General features: G+C 40.6%; 1 protein-coding gene across 1 annotated transcript in view; it reads right to left on the bottom strand.

Moving 5' to 3' along the window:
• Positions 1-21,359, bottom strand: part of LOC311208365 (SAM and SH3 domain-containing protein 1-like) — a gene marked incomplete at its 5' end in the record, with an annotated part of 551,022 nt that overhangs the window by 156,119 nt on the left and 373,544 nt on the right. The gene's annotated exons all lie outside the window — the stretch shown is intronic.

The following is a 21,359-nucleotide window of genomic DNA, read 5'->3' as shown; positions in this document are numbered from 1 at the left end:
TGCCACCTCTTGCAAGATGTGATACAGTTATGTTGGAAGGGGCAATAAATAAAGCAGTCACTGGCATATGTGGTGTGATGCTGCTTCTCAGCACATCGGTTGGTAGCATCCACGGGTGATACCTCACGGTTTGCAACAGGCAGCCCACCACCGTGCTCCAGGTAGAGGCAGAGCAGGCAATATTTTTCTACACAAAAGCTTAATTATCTAATCTGATAGGTGACAAACACAGATTTCTCAGGGACAAGCTACAGGGACAGTCCCCTTCCCTGTCATTAAGGATGCCCTGTAAAACTTGCTCATGTGACAGCACAGCACCTGCATAGCTGCATCATTCTTTCTCCCTTACCTAATCTATACGGCACCTTCATTTTGTTCTTTAATGAGAACATATTGCATACCAAGAAATCATACCTGAATAATTTAGTAAAATAAGACTTACACTTCTGGCTATTAATTTGCTGACTAGCAATTCTCCTGCTCTCTGGCTACAGAACAGAACTTGCCTGATGACAACTTGCAAAGCCTGCAAAGCCAGGAGTAACTGAAATTTGGGGGATTTTGCAAATATTTTAAGTAAAATTCTGCAAATGCTAGGCCAACTTACACACACACAAACCTCTAGAGAGAAAGCAAGGAAACAAAAATAACTACAGAGAGATTAGATCATTTTTTCCTCTCAAAAACATTTTGTTTCTTCAGTAATTGTATATACACACACCTGTACAACTAATAATTATGCAGTAGATTTTCTTTTTTTTTTTTTCCTTTTACATAGGTAGTGCAGAAAGAGTTACCTGAGTGCAAACAGCATCCCCCCTCTCAGTGCTATCTCTGTTCTTCATGCTCCTCTGCCATGCTGACATTGTCAGCAGCAAAGCCAATGAGTCAAAGACAAGGAATAGGCTCTTAAGTTTGATCAAAAGTGAATTCAACAGCAAGACAAATAGAACCGTATAATACACATTTCCATTCCTTTTGTTCTGGAATGATATGAATTTTCAAAGATAGAAGTTATCTACTAATCTAGATCCTTATGTGTCTCACAACGATCCATTACTCAAATGATATGAGGTACTGGTAATTTGTTAATTCTACCAATAAACTTTTTTTGTCTTTCAGTATTAGGTGAATGCAAATAAGCCTCCAAAAAGAAAAAAAAATAAAAATCTGATTCTGGCTGATCATAAGGGAAAGATGGTTCCACAGCAGTCTGCAGTCATTTTTGGCATACATGAGAATCTGACATCATTTAAGGGCTGCTGGCAGGTTCTTAAAACACAACAAATTTTTGGATCCTCTGCAGAAAATATCACCTCCTAGTCAATATGCTTTATATATTGTTACTTCAGCTATGGGAATCTCATGTAACATAAATCCTCTTAACATCATCACAATATTTACGATCTATGGACTTAGAAAAGAGAAAGTGGTAGCTGACTAGATCAGATTTTGCTGCCACTTTTCTGACAGCTCTAAAAGAAAGAAAGAAGGGGAGGAAGAAATTTTCCCAGTGACTCGTACCCCAGCTTTCCAAAATCTTCATAGCTTTCATTATTTCTGTTATAATGAATCAACAAAAATCCTTTCCAGTTTTGTCAGCTATTTGGCTCCCTATCCTTCATGTGGTTTCAGTCACTGGAAGTAACTCATACCTCCTGCAGGGAGTCAATCTTACATTCACAGCCTCATTTCCTTAAAAACTGGGCCTATTGCCTCCCACTGTCTTGACCCGTCCCAAGCAGACAGTCCAAAAGCAATCAGCAGAGCAGTTGTCCCATCTCTCTTCATGCTGACTGCTCTCTGAACTCAATCTATATCTAGATGATTTGGTTTTCATTTCTGTCACGGTTTTCCCAGATGCCAAGAAGAGACTTCATTTTACATACCAACACCAAAGCAGTGAACTAAAATAGCAAAGCAGTGTAATTTTATGCACTAACTTTTTTAAAGGAGGACAGGGAGGTAAAAAAAAAATGCAAGGACAGCTTCAGAGTAGATGACTAGCTACAAAAAAATGCTCCACGCTTTGCCCAGTCACCTCTGCTGTAACCTGGTCCTTAAGTACATCCAACTGTTGAGAAGCAATACAAACGAAGAGGTAGGAGTCAAAAAACTTTGACAATAATTAAAGCGTGGTTTGTGTAATTTTAAAATTTGCAGATATTGACATGGTGCATTTCAATTTGCTAAATATATTTTATTTTTTATTTCATGAAAAAATAATAGATCAGTCACACATATGCCTTAACATGGAAAGGGCTGTGAAAAAGCCAACTTGCTACTGGATTTTGTTACTTAAATTTTAATGGCTACAAAGAAACAATACTGACTAATGGGTTCACCTCCCTTACCTGGGAAAGGTAAAAATGCCCATGATGTAAGAATTTTTCAGTTTGTACCAAAGACAGATCGATTTGAGTAAGAACTGTGTGATCTGAATTACTACTAAAGTGTTGATTCTACAGCATTGTAGCTTCTTGCATGGTAGGAGCAGACCTAAAACACATCCCTAAGGAAGGACAGCCATGCACCTGCATGGTTAGAGATGCTAACCCATATTTTCAGCTGAAGGAGGAAGCAGCAATGACCATTTAACTGTTTGAACATCTACCACTTACTTGCGTGAGGCTGAAGTGATCAGTCCCCAATACTGTGCAGCCCGTATTTCCTTGCTACCTGTGCAGTACACGCTTTAAACACACGATTCCTGTCTTATTCTCTGACAAACAGTGCAAAGTATTTTTAAAGAATGCAGCATGTATCATGTACATCTCTGTTATTCCAAGGAAGAGTTTAATTGCTTGTAATTCTATCATATTTTATTTGAAAATGAACTGTGATTTAACTTCCCAACTGACTCATTTCGAGCATATCAGCAATGCTGATGTAATGTTCTCTTAAGTAGATCTGTTTTCAATTCAGGACAGATGTAGGGTATTTTTTTTTTAGTATTTTTTATTTTTTATTTTGCAGCCACAGGGATAATTGAATCACTCTTAGCATGGTATATAAAACAGAGGGATTGATTCCTGAGGCTTACTTAAGGTTCCATCAAACTGTCAGTAAGCAAGGGGAAAAATTAAGGCTTACATAACTAGCAAATTTTAAAGAGAAAAGATGGGTTTTGCAACCTATCTTCTCAAGAAATAAACAAAATGTTGAGCTCTGCCATTAGATGCCAGCCACACGACACATTTCAGATGTTTTCTAACCAGACGGTGCCGTAACGTTGCAGTGCAGTTCAACAGCGACACTGCTCAGAAGCAGTTCTGTGGTCTTGCAGCCCACATTACATTTTCAAAATTGATTCAAAGACCAACTACTTGAGTTTTCAAAATCAGGAATGGAGCTCCAAAGGCACTGAAATCAGGTTCAGCAGTGTAACTGCTCTTAGGTTGCTCTCTAGCTTGAATAAAAGTCAATTACGCCAAACTTCATATTTATGAAAAACTGAAAAGCATTAGGCATAAAACAATGCTCTTGCAGTAATAACTACTGAAATACTGATGCCTTAAACAAAATCACACAAAAAGGAATATTGAAAATGGGTCCATTTCTCTTTCTTTAATATGAAAAAAAAACACCAATCAACAAACAGCATTATAACACTAGGCATGCAACTGACTTTCTATGCTTAAAAATAGAATAATGAATGTATTTATTAGAGCAAGATTACATAAGTAATTGAAAACGTAACATATTTTTCCTGAAATCACAAGCAATGTGCCACCCAGGTCTTTTTCTCATTACAAGCAAAACAGCAACAGCATCAAAAACAACCTGAAAAGATTTCTGCTCTCTTTCCTTAAGACCTTGATTTCTGAAGCCCTCTGGAGCACAGATGTCAGACCCAAAGCCAAGCCACATCTCTTTGGGTGCAGTGAAGGCAGGAGCAGGCTGTACACACATACCATATGGCTGCAAGAGACGCTCCCTTTTCAGAGGCTCAGAGGGGGTGCAGAGCTTCCAGAAAGTCTGTATTTGCACCCTATACCCACTGATGCACATGACAAAACTTGTTTCCTTCTTGAGACAGTCATCTCTGTGCCAGAACTGGTCTTAAATGTGCTATTTGTGAAGTTCTTCACTACTAAAACCAGGATTCCTCTGAATAAAAGAAGTATGAATAAAAAATCTTATTTATTATTTGTTTGTGCAAATCCACACTAGCATTTGTTCCAAAGGACTGGATCATCACCTTGAGGAACCTTGTTGCCAAACATCTACAGCCAGTTGGAGAATGCTGGAGAAGTAGACTTTGCAAAGTGCAAATTTTAATGTGGTCCAGCCACAGAAACCTCACTGCTTATACACTGAAGCAGAAGAGAGCAGCACAGGGCCAAAGACTGGAAAAGAATGCAGTTGTGATATATGCACTGTTACATTGTGGATTGCTATGATTCTATCATTTACCTTTACAAAAACAACTGGCTGTTGCCAGGTCTTGACGGCCCAGCATCCAGTTTTTCTGTTTTGAAAAGATTTTGCCTGTGCTGGAATTTGCAGCTGGGAAGAATGGCCCACGAACTAGTCCATAAGGCAAACTTTGGCACAAAACAAAGGCAGGAACATCTGCTGCCATCACGAACAGCTTGTTGGCCGACTTCAGTCATGGGGGAGTGCCAAGCAGCTGAGCTGCTTTCCCACCTCTCTGGTTTGGCTGGTAGGCCCCATGTGAATTAATCTAAAACACTCAATACACTGGGCATAGCCTTCTTGCTCTGAGAAGGATTGATCATGAAGGCATCGCTTAGACCAGTCCCTCCAGAAAGCAAAGATTTAAGCACCTGCCTTTGCATCCTGAGGTCCCCATTCCTTGAATTATGACCGCTTTCTCAAAGTCTTTAGCTTTACTGCTCATTTTATTGCTGGATTTTTTTGACTTTTGAGGTCTTTTTGTTTCTGTAAATTGTAGCCATTCTGACCCTGAGAGCCAAGCCCTACTTCCATTCATGGAAATGGAAAACATTTTCTGGCAATTTATAGGTATATCCGGTCCTAAAACACTTTTTTTTTTTTTTTTTTTTCTCCTCAGCCGGAAATAGGAACCATTTGGTTAACTCATAACTTGAATATTCAAAACACTCATACATTCCTCAAACCATCTTCAAAACCATTTTTACAAAAACTGTAAATACATTTACAATACACGCATAGCATGGCTTAGGTAACGGAGATGGTGACACTGCAAGGGATAAGGAGCAGTTTTTCTTTTGCCTCATGTAATGACTCAGGGGCCCTCTGGAGAAAACTGCATGTTTTGTCTCAGTTTTCCCATCTCCTGCACGTTGTTTGTAATGTTTACCCGTTTACCCCCCTACCTTGCTGAAGGATTTGGAGGAATGCTTAATTAGCATACCCCTGTGCTGTAGTTCAGATAATGGACCTGGAAAGAATGTTTAGCAAGTTTTACACAACTGTATAAAAGATAAGTCATATGTATGATGAAACTTCAAACATATATGTACTGAACAGTAATACAGACGATGAGTATGACATAGATAACAAGGCTGCCTTCTCCCATTGGTTGCATTAACTCCATATGCTACAGGAAATTATTTTCCTATCTTCCATTGATGCTTAAACAGAAGCATGCTGAAATCTCAGAATGGTTTCATTTTTTTTAAACAATAAAAAGCAAACAAAAAAAGTCAAAAGTGACCTATTAACATACTGATGGGCCAAAGAACACACCGATGGGGCCTAGGCCTAGCAGCCAGCTAGCAGCCTGTCGGAAAAGCACTGAGGGTTCCTGCCGGACATGGAGTTGTGATGGAGGCTAACCCTATACCACACTGTGTAAGCCAGGGAACAGCCAGAAGGTCTAGGGAGTTGGTTGTTCTCTTTCTTCTGCATCTGAAGCCACATCCAAAGCTCTGTGGCCACCTTGGAACCCAGCACAAGAGAAATACTGATAAAGTGGAGAGAAACGCTTCAGAGGCCAAAGAGTTTTGGGGCTGGACCCAACCCAAATACTGCCATGTTTGCTTGAAGAAGAGACAGCAGAAGGACAATCTAACCACAGCCTTCAACTACCAAAAGCAGTGTCTCCGAGAAGACAGAGCCAAACTCCTCTCATAGATGCATGACAACAGGCCAAGAGCCAACAGTCAAAACCTGCAACAAGGGAAATTCCGAATAGATACAAGGACAAGACCCTTCACAGCGAGCATGGTTCAGCAGTGGGAGGGGTGCCTGGGGAGTTGGTCACATCAGCATCCCTGCAGATAGTCAAAATTTGACAGGACCTGATCTGCAGCTGAAGTTAGCCCTCCTTCAGGCAGGCGGTTGCCATAAATCCCTTTCAACTTAAATTATTATGTGATTCTATAATTTATGACTAATGAGAGACATCATTAATGTTCCCATTATTTGCTTGCTCTCTCTCCCACCCCCTCCTTTCCCTGTGGGGACACTGGCTAGCCAAGATGAACATAATTGTCTAAGAATACCCTTAAAAGTACACCCTGTCCATGTAAGGTGTCAAGTATGAAGCAGCGGCGTTGGCAAACATCCAGATGCCAAAATATAAACTTCTAGAGCTCAGCTGGATTTTTTACTTGTCAGATCTGTGTCATAATTGCTGTTTATCCACATTCTTCTTTGGTGACATGTATTTGAAGTCTTGCAGTCCCACTGATTTAGCTGGTCATTTTGTGTCTGTAAGGAATTGTGTAAATAAATATTGTGATTTAAACCCTTCAAACACATTAATACTTCTTGCCAGCAAAGTTAAGAAGGGAAGGCTGACATCTTCAGGGTCTGTATTTATGCATTAGCTTTACATGTTTAAATGAATCTAAGCATCTTTTAGAGTCCATCCACAGTGGCAAGTATATTTAAAATGAAAAACGATTCAGGAATAATTCGTCTGAAAATCTGTATTTCAAAATCAGAATGCCTAAGCTTCAGAAATTATTTAAACCAATCCTCAAAAGTATGCAAAAATAATATGAAGGTGATATTCTTACTATGAAGTAAACATGTCTGCCTCCAGAAAGTTAACCAGGAATATTTTATCTCAAATAAATCTTCAATTATTACCGGGACAATTATTATCCAGACAGAAAACAATAGTGTACACCCATGCTGCAAGACAAAATTCAATTGAAAAAGCCAAAGTTTGATTACAAACAGGATAATCATACCACTATATTTTAGAACAATGCCCAATTTTAAAGGTTAATAGCCATTTCAGTTGCTCAGAGGGCAGATGGAGGATGCATCCTCCGATGGACTCCCAGGACTTTTCAGGCATTTCCAGCTCTCCCATCATGACCTCGGAAGACACATGACTTCCTTGGCATTTTACGATTGCCAGATGAATGTCATTGCACTGCTAACAAAGCACGAGATAGTGTCAGAAAAAGCAGAAGTTAGACCTGTATTAGTAATGTTGCTTTGATGAGATCCCAGCCAGATATTTTGTATTCGAGTTGCTGCTCAGAGGTAGGCAAACTTTTATGGCTGAGTTATTAACTCCACAAAATAGAGTTTTATAATAGAAATGCTGACAGACGCTTCAGTACAGCAGTGCTATTGGGCACTGCTATAGTCATCAGTTTTAATGAGAGCTGTTAATATCACCTCAATCAAAATGGTTGCCCTGGGCTGACGTCTCGGGCTGTGCACAGGTGCTCTCAGCCAAAAACGTAATGAAGGTTATTACATTATCAATGAGGCACAGATGTACATCCAGTCTGAACTCAAGGTGGTGTCACTGCCAAGCACGCATCTCTTTCAGCGGGTCCCAGGTCTGTTTGTATCAATAGGCTGTTCCAGCTCAGTGAACCCAGGCACAGCCTTCTGCTTGTCCATGGCATCGCCAGGGAGAGAGGGGACAACTGTTAGGCATGCAAGAAGGATTTAATCCTGATCTGCAGGTAGATCATAGCTAAAGAAACAACAACAAAATCCCAGTTTGGCTTGTGATAGTCTTTGAACTTTAAATATGTGCATTTGGGTCTGCTTCAGCTTTTCAGAGCGGTTCCTCCCCTTCACCAAGCACAGTAACAATACTGGCTTGAGGGAAAACTCTCTCTCTCTCGGCTGTGGTTTGTCTTTGTCTTGTCTGAAATCTGACATACTTATCACAGGATTTGCATGCTTTCCAAGCCATACTTCACACTTTGCTCATTAGTGCTTATGTTCACTTACTTTACTACTCAAATCACACAAGGTTGTCATATTCCTATTTTTTTAAGCATCTCTCACTTTTATAGTAAATAGACAAATTTTTCAGGCACATCCCAAGTAATGGGTCTGTACTGCCAGACATGGATATTAGAATGGATTGCATTTCTATTCAGATAACACCTGGGCATTTGGAAGCCAATTTGCAATGAGCCATAACCTCTGCTGAAGTCATCCTTCTTCATCTGTCCTCCTAAGACCCCAGACTGAAGGAAGCAGTGCTGTAAGAAGGGTGATGTAAATGAGAAATGGCATCTCATCAGAATATAGACTATGTTTGCTTTAGCAGAAAAGGACAACTGCTCGCAGATCTCAGCTGGCACTGTAATGTTGCTCTGTTCCCCAGAAACATATGTGATACCTGGAAGGATGGACATATACATAGAGCGAAGTGAACATCACAAATTCTTTTGTGTCAAAGACTGAAGGGGGTGTGTACATGCATATACATGCATGCACGTAGGAAAGAGACAGAGCTGGCCAAGGAAGCCACTATTGCATCTTAAATATAATTCTTGATGGATTCTGCACAGATGATGATGGATGTGCTGCTTTCCCCCTAGCCTCCCTAGTAGCCAAATCCACTTTGGATTTTACTAACCATTGCAAACAAAATGCTGAAGTCAAACTATTTCTGCTTTCACAACTTTCCCTCCATAACTTAAGGGACAGACAAAGATGAACCCTGTTCACCAGACTGCATCTGGGAGCCCTAGTGTCGGTCCAATATAACTGATAGGTTGAATGATCTCCATGCTGAAATCCCTGGCACTGTATTGCGCAGATAAGAGCAGTGATTCCCAGCTGTTAAAGTCTGTGCTCTAGACCTGTGTTGGAAGTTGAGTCACTGCAATGAGAACACAGCATGGATCTGAACCACAGAGGCAGTCAGAGCAGAGCACAGACTGTAGCTAATGGTAGAGAGAGGTAAGTGGAGGCAGAGGTTGTGGTCAAGAAGTGTTCGGATCATTCAGCTCTGGTCCTGGATACTGCAGGTGCAAAGCTCTGGTTCCCAAATATCCCCCCAACACAACACTTGGAGCTGATCTAACAAATGAACTCAGAGAGGCAGCAAGAGAAGAAATCAATGAGTTCAATGGTTTGAGCTTTGAATTAGAACTACTTCAGGTAATTTTTTTGCTTAAAAAATACCAGTCTTGTTCTTGTAAGGGATTAGATGATCGCAATAAGCAAATCTGTACTTAGGTGAGCAACACTAAAACCAGAAGGAAAAAAGATGGGGAGCTATTGCTCCAGCCAAGCAGAAGCAATGCTGCCACAGAGCACTGTTTTCAAATAAGGGAGAAGAGGGTGAGCTGTTTTATTTTTAGCGGGGGTAAAGCTGCAGTCCCTCATTCCTCCTTAGTTGAATGCCTCAGCGGAGAAGTGTTAGATGAATGGGGATGCTCGTTCTGCATTTCCCAGCAGCACGTATAGAGTAATCTCGTTTCAATTTATTCTGGCTGCCCTAGCATGCTCCTGTATTCTTGTTACCATCCAAGTGGAAAGAAGTCAATCTGTCCCAGTATGCACAGACCTCCCCCCGACAGCAGGCAGTCTATGTACGCAGGGCTACATGCCTTAAGCCCTGCCTCTGTGAATATGTGCTCACAGATCTTGATCTAACCCTGAAAATAGTTCCCCACAGGACTTAAATCCTCGTGACCCATTTATACATTTGAAGCAAGACTTCAAAACAGACAGATCGCAAAACCAACTGCAAGTGACCCAATTATGTCCTAGAGGAGAATTATTCTGCGAGTAATTGCTACAAAGGGAATGTTCAGCCATCGCACTCAGAGAAACTTCCAACCTGGGGCTGAAGTGGTAACTTCAGACGTGGCGCCTCTCCACATTTGCCGTTTCTCTCTGCTCTCTGGTCTTTTTTTGTCTGCCACAAACCCTGCACTGTGGCCCAGGAGGTGGACAACACACCCTGGTTCATCAGGGAAGTCATCAAAACTTTCTCAAGCTCCTTTTCCCGAATCATTATACACATACAAACCTGGCAACGTGAAACTGTATGTACAGCAAAAGCAGGCAAACACTTTAAAGTAACACTATCAGAAGTAGTTGCAGCTCCCTCCCACCCAGTATAATAGAAGGCTTAGCAGGAAATTAGACTGATTTCCTTAAAAGAAATCAAATACCCTGATTGCTTGGTTTAGAAACAATGCTTGGTTTGGAAATGGGGGGTTTCCTGCTCAGTCTTCTTCAGCAATAATAATGAATGCTGTAAGTTGATGATAACGCACAGTAATGACAAGGAAAGAAAAATTTTGACGTTGCATAAGGAAACATTTGTTGAGGGAAGGGGCAGGACCTGGGCTGATTTTCCTAGAACTCTTACATTTTTATTTCCTTCCACCTCTCATATGCATGTCTTCTTCTAATGGTTTAAAAATAAAGGATGCAATCTGTATTCCAGACAGATTGCATGAATAATTCTCTCTTATCACACACCAGCCACAGCTGTCCTTGAGCAGTTAACAAGGATCTGCAGGACAGGAATTGCTCCAACTCCCAGTTGGAGGAAGCATTAGTTTTATAAATACATTTCAGCGTTTTAAACTCAACTCTCTTTTGCACCAAGACACTGAAAAGAAACAGTACATTCACCTGTCTGTTAAAAGAGGACAAAAGACACCACACACTGCTCAAGATTTTAGATCTGAAGTGTCACACAGGTTTCTATGAGTATCCCAATGGCGATAGGAATCTCTTTTCTGTGCTAACCTCTCTGCTTCTTAAAACAATGTGCTTTCGTTGGGAGCCCAGGTGTGTCCCTGAGGGCCTTCATTCTGCATGGAACCTGAAACACAAAGTGGTGATGAAGCCTCCTCCTTCACCCCCTCCCAGCTCCTTAGGATGCGCACCCTGGTCCCACCAACCTCACTGACTGAAATTTGCTCTGCCTTTTTTTTATTGGGAGCAGAAAGGGGAGTTCGTGGATGGGGGAATGGAACAGAAGTGTGGCTGCCCCCCAGTCTGCCCTCACCTCCCCAGAAGGAACAGCCAGGCTGGCATTAGCAGTGAGCACCACACCACTTAGGCAGTAGAGGAAGGCAAAAGAAGAAGCGCAGAGAAGACTAGGAATGCAAAATTCATTGATTTTTTACTTTTGTGAATGCCATGGTAGTATTGGTAGCCTGCTTTCCGTGCTGTCTACCAATGCAGTCACGGTGCTGCCATGACATTGGTGGAAGAGTCTCAAACCACTGCAAGGCTCCCAGCTGGACACCCACCCCGTAATGGTTCATTAGGAGGTTGCCTCTCCTGGTTGCCCTGGACCTGAGAGCTGCCAGAGGAATTAAACCTTGTTGCCAATGAAGGAAGCAGCAATGAGTTTCAGCTGTGTAGACTAAAAACTGAAAACTTACATCTTAATGCAAAGCTTCTTAGATTAAACAGCTATATGTGGATATAGCAATAGTGGCTGAAAAGACAGCTTCGTCCTGAGAACAATGGTGCGGGAAGGAATTGCAGGTAATAATACCCATCCTATTTGATTAGGTCCAAGATGATACCACCTTTGTTTTGTTTCTTTGGTACAGATAGAATGATTCAGCCCTGACAAGATACCTTTTTTTTTTTTTTTTTTTTTCAGAATTGTGTAAAAACTGCTCACAAGATTTAAACTAATTATGTTTCTGCTTTCTACTTTTATTTTGTGCCAATGGGAAGAAAAAAAAAAAAGAAAAAGCAAGACAGATAGAAAGATTGAAATCTGTGGAAATTCAAGAGATACAGCTATTGTGAAATTAAGCCACCCAAAGAGGGAGCACGTGCATATCCACACATAAACTATGTACTTAAGGTACTAATGTTTTGCCTTACATTTCCTTGCCAATTGCTAGGATCTTCCAATTGCATTTTCCCTTTAAAATTCATATATTTCTCCTACCCTATATAGTCCAAAAACTGACAACCACTTCAAACAAGTTATGTCATTGAACACAAGGCCTGTAGAGATTTATGGAAGAGCTATTTAAATTAGCTCACACATGTTTCAGCTGCTGTGAGTTAATACTGTACTACGTCCATGAAAAAAAATCACGGTTCAAGTATGAATTAGCTATCCAAGGAAATCTGTAATTCTTTGTCATTTCTGAGGGATTACTGCCAACACAAATATACCTTTTCTCACAAAACTCTTCTAGCGCTGTTGACAATACCACTCCCCTTTCTGTCACCATGGCCCACATTTGGGGTTGGTGTTTGACTCTTTCCCCTTTAGCCATACCAAACCACTTCCAAATCATGACACTTATGTCTTCAGCATCTTCAAAATCCACCCTTTCATCTCCATTCTTAAGAGTGTGATCCTTTGTTCCATCTCTCACTTGTATCCCATCTTGATTACTGCAGCCCCCACTCCTCCTTTCTGGCCTCCCATACGCACAAAGGCACACAAATCAAAGCGCTGCCAAACAAACACACGTTCCTTGCCTGGAAGTTTGATCACCTCTTTTCCTTCCTCTCCCCCCAACCCTTTCTTAGTTTCACCACTGGCTTCCCTCCAAAATCATAACAGATGTCAGCACCTTCCCAGCTCAGTGTAATTCTGGGGCTTTTTAATTTATCTTCTCCTTGTTAAGTTTTATCTTACCTTCTAATCCGTCCTTTCCTCCAGTTCTCCCCAGCTCTCCTGCCTGCAGGTTTTCAGTTTCCTTGTCTTTTGCCCCATGTGACCCCTTCTCTTGATTTTTTTCCAGGAGATCCACTTGTGACATGCTGTTTATTAAAATATATTGATTTTAAGCTGTGCTATTATTTCTTTTGCTCTTACCAGTTGTCCAAGCTGCCATCCTCAAGTGCTTAGACAGTGCCAAGCAAGCAGCTGGCACTCCTGCAAATACTCGACAGCAGCGACCTGGGCACAACACTGAAAACTGATTAAATGATATGGTAGGAGATACAACAAACTGAGCTATCTTCAAAATGCTGTCAAATGTGTGAAACAAGCAAGTTAGGAGAAATGAATAAAAGCAAAAGAGCTTCATATGCATTTAATTAAAATAACTTTGGCTCTTTTTTTTTTTTTTAATGAAGAATTGCTGTTTCTTTTTCTAGGAACTATTAGTCACCTCTTTCTCCTTCTCTTTATCTAGAAAAATTACTGCATATAGCACAGCAATTAATTTTTCTTCCACTTCTTAAGCACCCTACTTTCAAGTCCCTGTTCCCCTTTATGTTCTGGGAAAATCTGTGCTAGAGCCACTGACACAGAGGAGTTGCGCTGGACTGACAGCACTGTAAGCATTACCACAAGCTGAACCATACTCTTAGAGGAATGGCAGAATATGTCTCTGATGCAAAATAGCTACCCAACATTTTATTTCATGATTAACATAGATCTGCTACAGGCCCAACTCAGAAGCTGCCTGTTTGCATAAATGCATGCACGAACATGTGCGTGAGTGTGGACATTCAGACCTCGGCTTCTCTGCCAGGCTCCCATAAGGCTGCTGCTTCTCCCTGTGAGTAATGGCTAGGAGTTGGCCCTATACCAGACTAATTTTTGACTGTCCCTTCCAAAGGCATTAGAGTAAGGACTTTGGCCATTGCAGGGGAGAAAGATCCCCAATTTCTTGTTTTTATAGTTATTTAGGGCCTCAATATGACAAACAAATGTGAGTTGCTAAATGACCTATCTATTGTCCTATCAGGGGATGCTTCCAGCAATCCTGCTAAATAGTCACCTTTAGGTGAACTAGCTTATGGCACCTCAAACTTGAAAATCTGAGCCCATGTGCCAGCACATCACTTCCAGCTCCTCCTCAACAGAGCTTATCAAATTCTGTTAGGCTATGCGGCTTAATACCAAAAAGCTGCCCACCATCAAGCACATCAAGACCCCACATGCTACCATGCTCCACTCAAGCCAATAAAAAAGTTTTAGGGTAATTCTTCAGCCCCTGACTGTGGCCAGAGATGAGTTAAATGCTGCTTGCATTGCCAAAGGAGTGAAATTGCATCAATCCCCCAGATTTAAAACCTCAGGAGTTTTCAATATTTCTTTCTGTTAAGCATGAGGCAGCTGTTTCTCCTGGGAAGGCTCCTGGAAGACATCTGAGATGAATGCAGGAGGCTGGAATGTGGGAAGGACGAGGGACTGCCAGGACAAGACGTCCACACTCAGGCAATACCCCCAGCTCTCCATTTAGCAGCTTTCACAGCCCTGCCAGCTGCCCAGCTCCAGCCCTTCTGTCTTCTCCCAGACTGGGATCAGGGTTAATCCTCCTGCCCAGGGGAAGAGCTCTTCAAAGTGCAGCGTTCTCTGGAGGCTGACGGGCAAACACAGACGGTGGAAGGAGGCCAGCCTTGGCAGAGGCACCACTCTGACACATCCTCACATGGCCGCTGATGCAAAGCAACCACCCGAGACCTCAATTAGAAAGTGAACAGAGGGGATTTTTCAATGAATTCGAGATGCCCAGTCAGAAGTTTCAGGCTTATAGTTTATATAAAGGGACAAGTATCCCTGCGTGTACATGAAAACACAACTATACTATTAGAAATCCATACCACACATTCTCAAGAGCTCTTAGATTTGGGATTATTTAAACACATATCTAGAATGACTTAGAATTTGAAAGTCAGCTATTGAATTGGAATTAAAACAGTGTTTTATGGCAACAGTATGCCTTGTGCTCTGAGCAGATACTACTGGCAAAGGGGGCCATAAAAGGGAAGCACGTGCTTTATGGCAGTGGTTTGTAGCTGTAGGTCACTTAGTTCCAGGTAAAAAAATAAATAAAAACTACAAAAGGATATGACTGGAAAATACAGTATTTAAAAAGCAAGGCCAATTCCTTATGAATTTGCATCCTAAAACGTGACACGAACATTTGCTGCTCGGTTCATAAGCAAAGACCTTGCTCTGCTCCCCAGCAGCTCTTGCGGCAGGCAGCTGCTCTTCTCTTTTCCACACGTCTGCCACTAGAGGGGAACACTGCAAACACAGAGTGCTGGATAGTTCAAACAGATCATGCTGTGTACCTTCAATAAAAAGCCCCGAGCCTTTTTAGTTTTTTTTCTTTTAATACAGGTGGGAAAAAAAGGAATCTCTCCCACCTTTTTGTTCCCTTATTTTATTTTATTTTATTTTATTTTATTTTATTTTATTTTATTTTATTTTATTTTATTTTATTATTTTATTTTATTTTATTTTATTTTATTTTATTTTATTTTATTTTATTTTATTTTATTTTTAGCATTACATTGTAGTAATAACAGGATTTCATTTACGTTGCACACTGGTAGCACAGAGTGGTCTAAAGCACAGGACACCTCTTACTGCCCTTCTGCATCGAGGAGACAGGCTGTCATCAGAGGAATCTGATGTCAAGCACCGCCAAGCACATACCCTAGAACTGAATGCTTAGGCCTGATCTGTGTTTTAAAAACTTTGCAATTAAAGCTGTTTTTCACATTTTTCCCCTACAAAGCAAAGCCTTCTTCCACATCTGAACTGACAGACGGTGCTGGCAGAGGCATGGGGGGAAGACCCAAGGAGCCCACTGGAGGCATGGAGGTGGGAATGTATGCACAGAAATGACTTCATAAGAAATTGCCTCATTGTCTCATATAACACACATAAGAAATTCCTCCTGCAGCTTTAATGATGGAGTGGGAAGCTAAAACCCATAGGAGTTCCTTTCTCCATTTACCAGAGAAGCAAGATATGGGTTTCAATGATGAAGTGTTCCATTAATATTAGTGCTAGAGGAAATAAAGTGACTTAATTGTAAACTAACGACCTCATCCTAATAACCAAATTCTAAACAGAAAAGGCAAGAAAAAAAATCCTACTTTCAGCCATGCTGCCAACTCATAAATTAAGCAAATGACATTGGCATATAATTATACTAATTAGTAATGATGCCAGGAAAACACTATTTATGGGTATGCATTCACCCCATTTCTAACCCTAGAGCCTAAATCTGAAATAGTAATTCAATCAGAGCACACTTTGGAAATTCAGCGCTATTGCTTATACCATTGTAGATCTAATTTAATCAATACCATATTCTCATTAAATGCAAAGTCTGTTAAAGATGTTCGCAGGCCCCGCAAATGAACTCTATTGGATTCGCCTCATTACACTATTGCTCTGGGCTTAACTATGCATCATTAGCAGAAACAGCATACAAGTAGAGTACCAGGCTCTATATATCACCTTAAACCGACAAAGTCACACGTGATCATGGTCATAAGGGATTGGACTGATAAAAGGTGGCATCTGGAGCGCCTGTCAGGTGCTCCTTGGCTCAGTGGCTTCAGAAAGGGAGTCTGAATTCCTGGTCACCTTCCTGTGTCAAAATGAGGAGGTAACAAGGTGAGATCTGCTTCCCATAGAATCATAGAAACACAAGGTTGGAAAGGACCTACAAGATCATCTAGTCCGCTTTTAATGCTCTTGTCTCAAAGAAAGGACTACAACATTCGGGTGCAGTGGTCAACACCAGGTATCCCTATCACAATACCCTGAAGAGGTCAGCAAGCTCCGTACATTGAACTATGAGAAGTAAGAGTAAACTAATTTATTTTCTTCGTCAAGCCTGAGATGAATACTATACACCTGAAGCGTGTACCAGCATTGTTTAGCTTTAAGGGCTGCTTCCCAATTTGTTTTTGCTTTCAGATATGAATGTACACTTGGATGTGCCATACCTGCAGCTACTCTACTAGCCTCTGTGCTCTTCAGTGACAGAGTACCACATATATGCCACACACAGGTTTGTCTGGGTTCCATCTGAAATAACTACACGTGGAAGAGCTGCCAAGAAAATCCTTCATTCATTTTGTTGTGAAGTTAAGAGAGTTTATTAAAGTTGGCACTTCCTTGCCGCTATCCATTCACATAAGTAGGCACTCAGTTGCAAACCTCTAGCAACTTCATGGGACTTCAACCAGCTTTGTATTTTGTTTGTGTTTTTTTGCTAGAACTGGCCAAGAAGATCTGTGTCATTTAGTTGTTTACTGGAAACACATGTATATGGAGAGGTGGAGAGAGAGTGCAGAAAACAGCATAAAACGCTTCCTGGTCTAAATTGTTTACTTGGTATTTCTGCCGACCATTTCCATGTACTTCTGCACTGATTGTAATTGCTAGAAAATTGCATGTTTTCGCTTGTCCCTTCGGACAAATGGGCTGAAATTAGTAGTTGCACATATCTGCAGCTGACTCATTACAACATGAAGCAGCCGACTGTGGGGCTTGGGGTTTTTTGGATCTGTTATTTTAGGATGGAAATTGCTGAGTTGGCAGGCAGTCTGACCATATAAATCAAGCAGCAACTGCATACTTTTAAAATGACATGCATAATCAATTTAATATGTGATGTTTGAGGGAAAGTATCTTTACTGGGGAAGTACTGCTAATAAAAATTCAACCTATGGTACCCCTTAGGTCACTAAGGACAAAGCCATGGGCTAGTATTTATGACAGCAGGCAGCCTGCCTGTCTTTGGATTGCTTCTGGATGAACAATAGCACCTAAAAGGATGTATATAAATATCAGAAAGAGACCACAGGTATCTAATTATTGCTTTCATTAGCACTCAAGGGGAAACATCAGTATTAGCAGAGTGCAGAACCACCAGGGGTAGTTCTGCTGTGACTCTTTGAAGATCTTTCTACCTTGCAACAAAACGTCACATGAGTACCTCTCTTAGAGCATCATCCTCCAAATCTTCTGGTTCCAAGGCAGCTTTTTGGTTAACACCATAAGGAAAAGCCAAGGGTCTGGAGGGATGTGCGTTGTTCCCTTCTCACTGTGGTGGGGTGCCCTAAGCTGCAATTTCTCTTTCTAGAGGCATCCTGAGGAGAGGGCTTGAGGGGACCACTGCTGAGGAGTCAGGGTACCCTAAGGAAGAGCACTTGCCAAGTCAAACCACTAGATAAGTTCACAACATTTTATGCCTAGGGAAAAGCTCAAGCCTCACTTTCACACAATAGAACTGCTAATTTTAGGAATAGGAAAGCAAAAATCTGCTCATACATATAAATGGAAGAGAAAACAGACATTTTTTCCAGTCAGCTATTTCATAGGTCTTGACAAATATAACTGGAAAAATAAGCACTAAAAATTATTTCTCAAGTAATGACTTAGACTGGCAAGGTGGTCACTAAATTTTCCAAAGAAAAAGAACAAAGAGTCAACACATGGTAAATATATTTGTCCCACAAATGTTTTTTGAAAACAGAATGTACTAATCAATTGAAAAAGACAGACTAGCCCTTTTGTTTTCTGTTTTCCATGCACAATGAAAAACATTGGGGCAAATAGGAGACAACATAAAAGAGACCAAGGTTGTGTTCAGTGCATCCCACTTGGGTTCTGACATCAGAGACATCAAAAGTGAGCAGATGATGTAGAAACTATTTATAGAATTCAAATATTAGAGAAAAGAACCAAGATAAAAATCCTGGTGTTGTGAATGGATTTGCCTGAAGTGTTGCAGAAGTTTAGGGTAGGCAAAGACAGAAGTAAAATCAAGGAGGCCCAGGTTTCTGCTAGGGAGAGGATAAATGTGCCTGAAAGGGACAAAAATAAAATTGATAGATTTTGAATTCTGAAATGTCTTCTGGAGTAATTTATTTATTTCTAACATTGATTTAACAGTAACAGATAAACATTCAAATATATGGAAGTAGTTATTGGGGGTCTTTTGGAAAAGCAAAAGATACTGGGAAAAGTAACTACCCATTTAGCTTGAATGACACCTTTTAAACTAACACCTGCTGTAGTAAATAAATAAAAGCCCTCACTTCCATTACATCTTTTGAGCAAATTAAAATCTTCCCAAGAATCAACTATTTGCTTTCATTTTTCATTTTTATGAGGTCCTCATAAAAAGGCACAAAATGTGTTTTACAGAGGAAAAAAGGTTTATTTTAAAAATATAATTCCCACTTTGGCATTCATTTTCAGTGGAAGTAATGGACATAGAACAAATTAAATGTTTAGAAAATGACTTCTAAAAACAAAGTGCTTGTGCACCGTTTTCCACTTTTTGCATTAATAACACCATTTTCTCTTAACCGGAGGCAAAATAATTTTAATAACAGGTGCTTCACTCATACTGTAAAACTAAGGGGGAGATTTAAGTGAAGATTTTTCAAATGCTGTGGGAATTGAGCTCTGATTGATTTAATGAAAAATGTATAGTTAATAGTCTGTAGAATGGTTTGAAGACGTATTCTCTGAATAGGATTTGGTCATTGACATACTGTTGATTTCCAGGAAAACAACTGTCAAGACACAAATTCTAAATTTGTACAAGAGCTGCTCAATTCTCTAATTCTTTTTCTGGCACTCAAAGCTATTGGCTTTTAAAATTGTATTTATCTTGTTACAGCAGTTATTTTGCAGTGCTTATTGCTACTGAGAATGTGAAAAAAAAAAAAAGAGTTGGTAAAACAAAAGTTTAAGAAGCCAATGAATATATACCTCGCTCTCTGAACTGGTTTGATCATGGTTATTTTAAACCAAAACTTCAGAAAGCCAGAGTAAGCAGTACCTGTTGATCAACATTTGCTGACTCTATGAAGTGCAGTGGAAATTACAACGCATTTGTCACAAACCCGACAATCCAGTTCTAAGGCTGTAATTAAACCTGCTACTTAAATTACACTTGCTCAGTGCAGTGCATCGACTCACTTTCTGCCCACTCCACAGGACGAGACATGTTATGTGTATATGCAAGAAAGCAGCTGGCTCTTGCTCACCTAGGTGGAGAACATTTTTCTCTAAGTTCAAAGAAGAAACTCAGGCAAATCAGACTTGTTGTACTTGCTTTTAGATGAGATTCCCCCCCCTCCCCAGAGTATTGCACTGGTGATAGATGTGGAGTTAGCATTTGCTGCAGCTGTAACTGAACATGCACAGATTTCTCAAAACCTCTCAGTTGAGTTCTCAGGATTTCTTGATTCAGTAGGACCAGTTTTACAGTAACTGAACGCATACAGCCAAAACATGCATACAGCCATAAGCATCTACTACAGAGGGAAAAACAGCAACTATCATGTTGTATGAATACCTCTAGTGGATCCTCTTGATTTTCATACCTTTACACCTACAATTACTTTTACTTTCTAGGCTCACATCACCTGCATTCCTAGTTCTTAGAGGATAAGTTTTCCAGAGTTCAAACATTTTAGAGAACTATGAAAACCTAAAAATTATTTTCCAAATTTCTATCATTTCTTGAAAATAATAATTTTCATTCCCAAATATCTAGCAAGGGAACAATTTGGGGCCAATATATTACTCAGAAGCACCAAAATGCAGCCCTCAGTTTTCTAGTGAAAAAAGATTTTGTCTCGATCTTGCCTCAGATTTCAAACACGCATAGTGGTGTAGCACATAGGCCAGCCACACAGCGGAGTTAACATCTTGCAAACGGTGAAGCTGCTGTGGTGCACACATGGTGCTCTTCCCATCAAGCAGGCTCGAGTAATGCAGCTCGAGGTGCCCAGGGGAAGCAGTCTCTGCTGTAAGCTCAGCACGGTCTGGTTGGATATGTCTTTCTCAAGGCTTTTCCCCTCTGATCTAAGGACTGCAAAACTGCCATTCCTTTTCCCAAAACACGAGTTTTAAAGGACCTGAAAGGAAAGTACCCATGCAATTTAAAAGGAGGAAGGGGACGACGGGGTGAGAGGCAAGGGAAAATCTCCCAGGGTCCCTCCTCTTTCTTCTTTAAGAGCAGCAGATTGTGGCTGGCTCTAAGAGGAAGGCATTTCCTGACTTCAGCCTATAAATTAAGAGAATAAAAAATGCACATAAACTAAAAGTGTAACCAGCTGGATATGTACCCCAAATTCTCAGGCCTTGAAGGAAATGGTAGGAAGTAGCTCTCCTTTCTTTTTGCATCACTATTGGATGGACAAGGAAAACTGCTGGGGGAGCGCAGAGGGGAGTAAGGGAAAGGAGAATTCAAGTTATACTTGCATGCACCAAGGAACACACATACAATCTCTGTAAGTCAGAAATTACATTGTCATGGCAAGCATCCCAGCATCAGTCAAGGGACTTATAGTATTAGAGGAAAAAATAGAAAAAAAAGACCCAAACTGATGTGTGGGAATCCAACAAGGTTAACTGTTTCTTGCGCTCTTTGTAAGAGCCAATTTCTTCTTTGTGTTTTTTTTGTTTG

Source organism: Netta rufina, assembly GCF_964035555.1.
Source record: "Netta rufina genome assembly, chromosome: 3".
Classification (NCBI taxonomy): Eukaryota; Metazoa; Chordata; class Aves; order Anseriformes; family Anatidae; genus Netta; species Netta rufina.
Note: the sequence above shows the minus strand (reverse complement) of the source record. Positions and strands in the feature narration are given on the sequence as shown.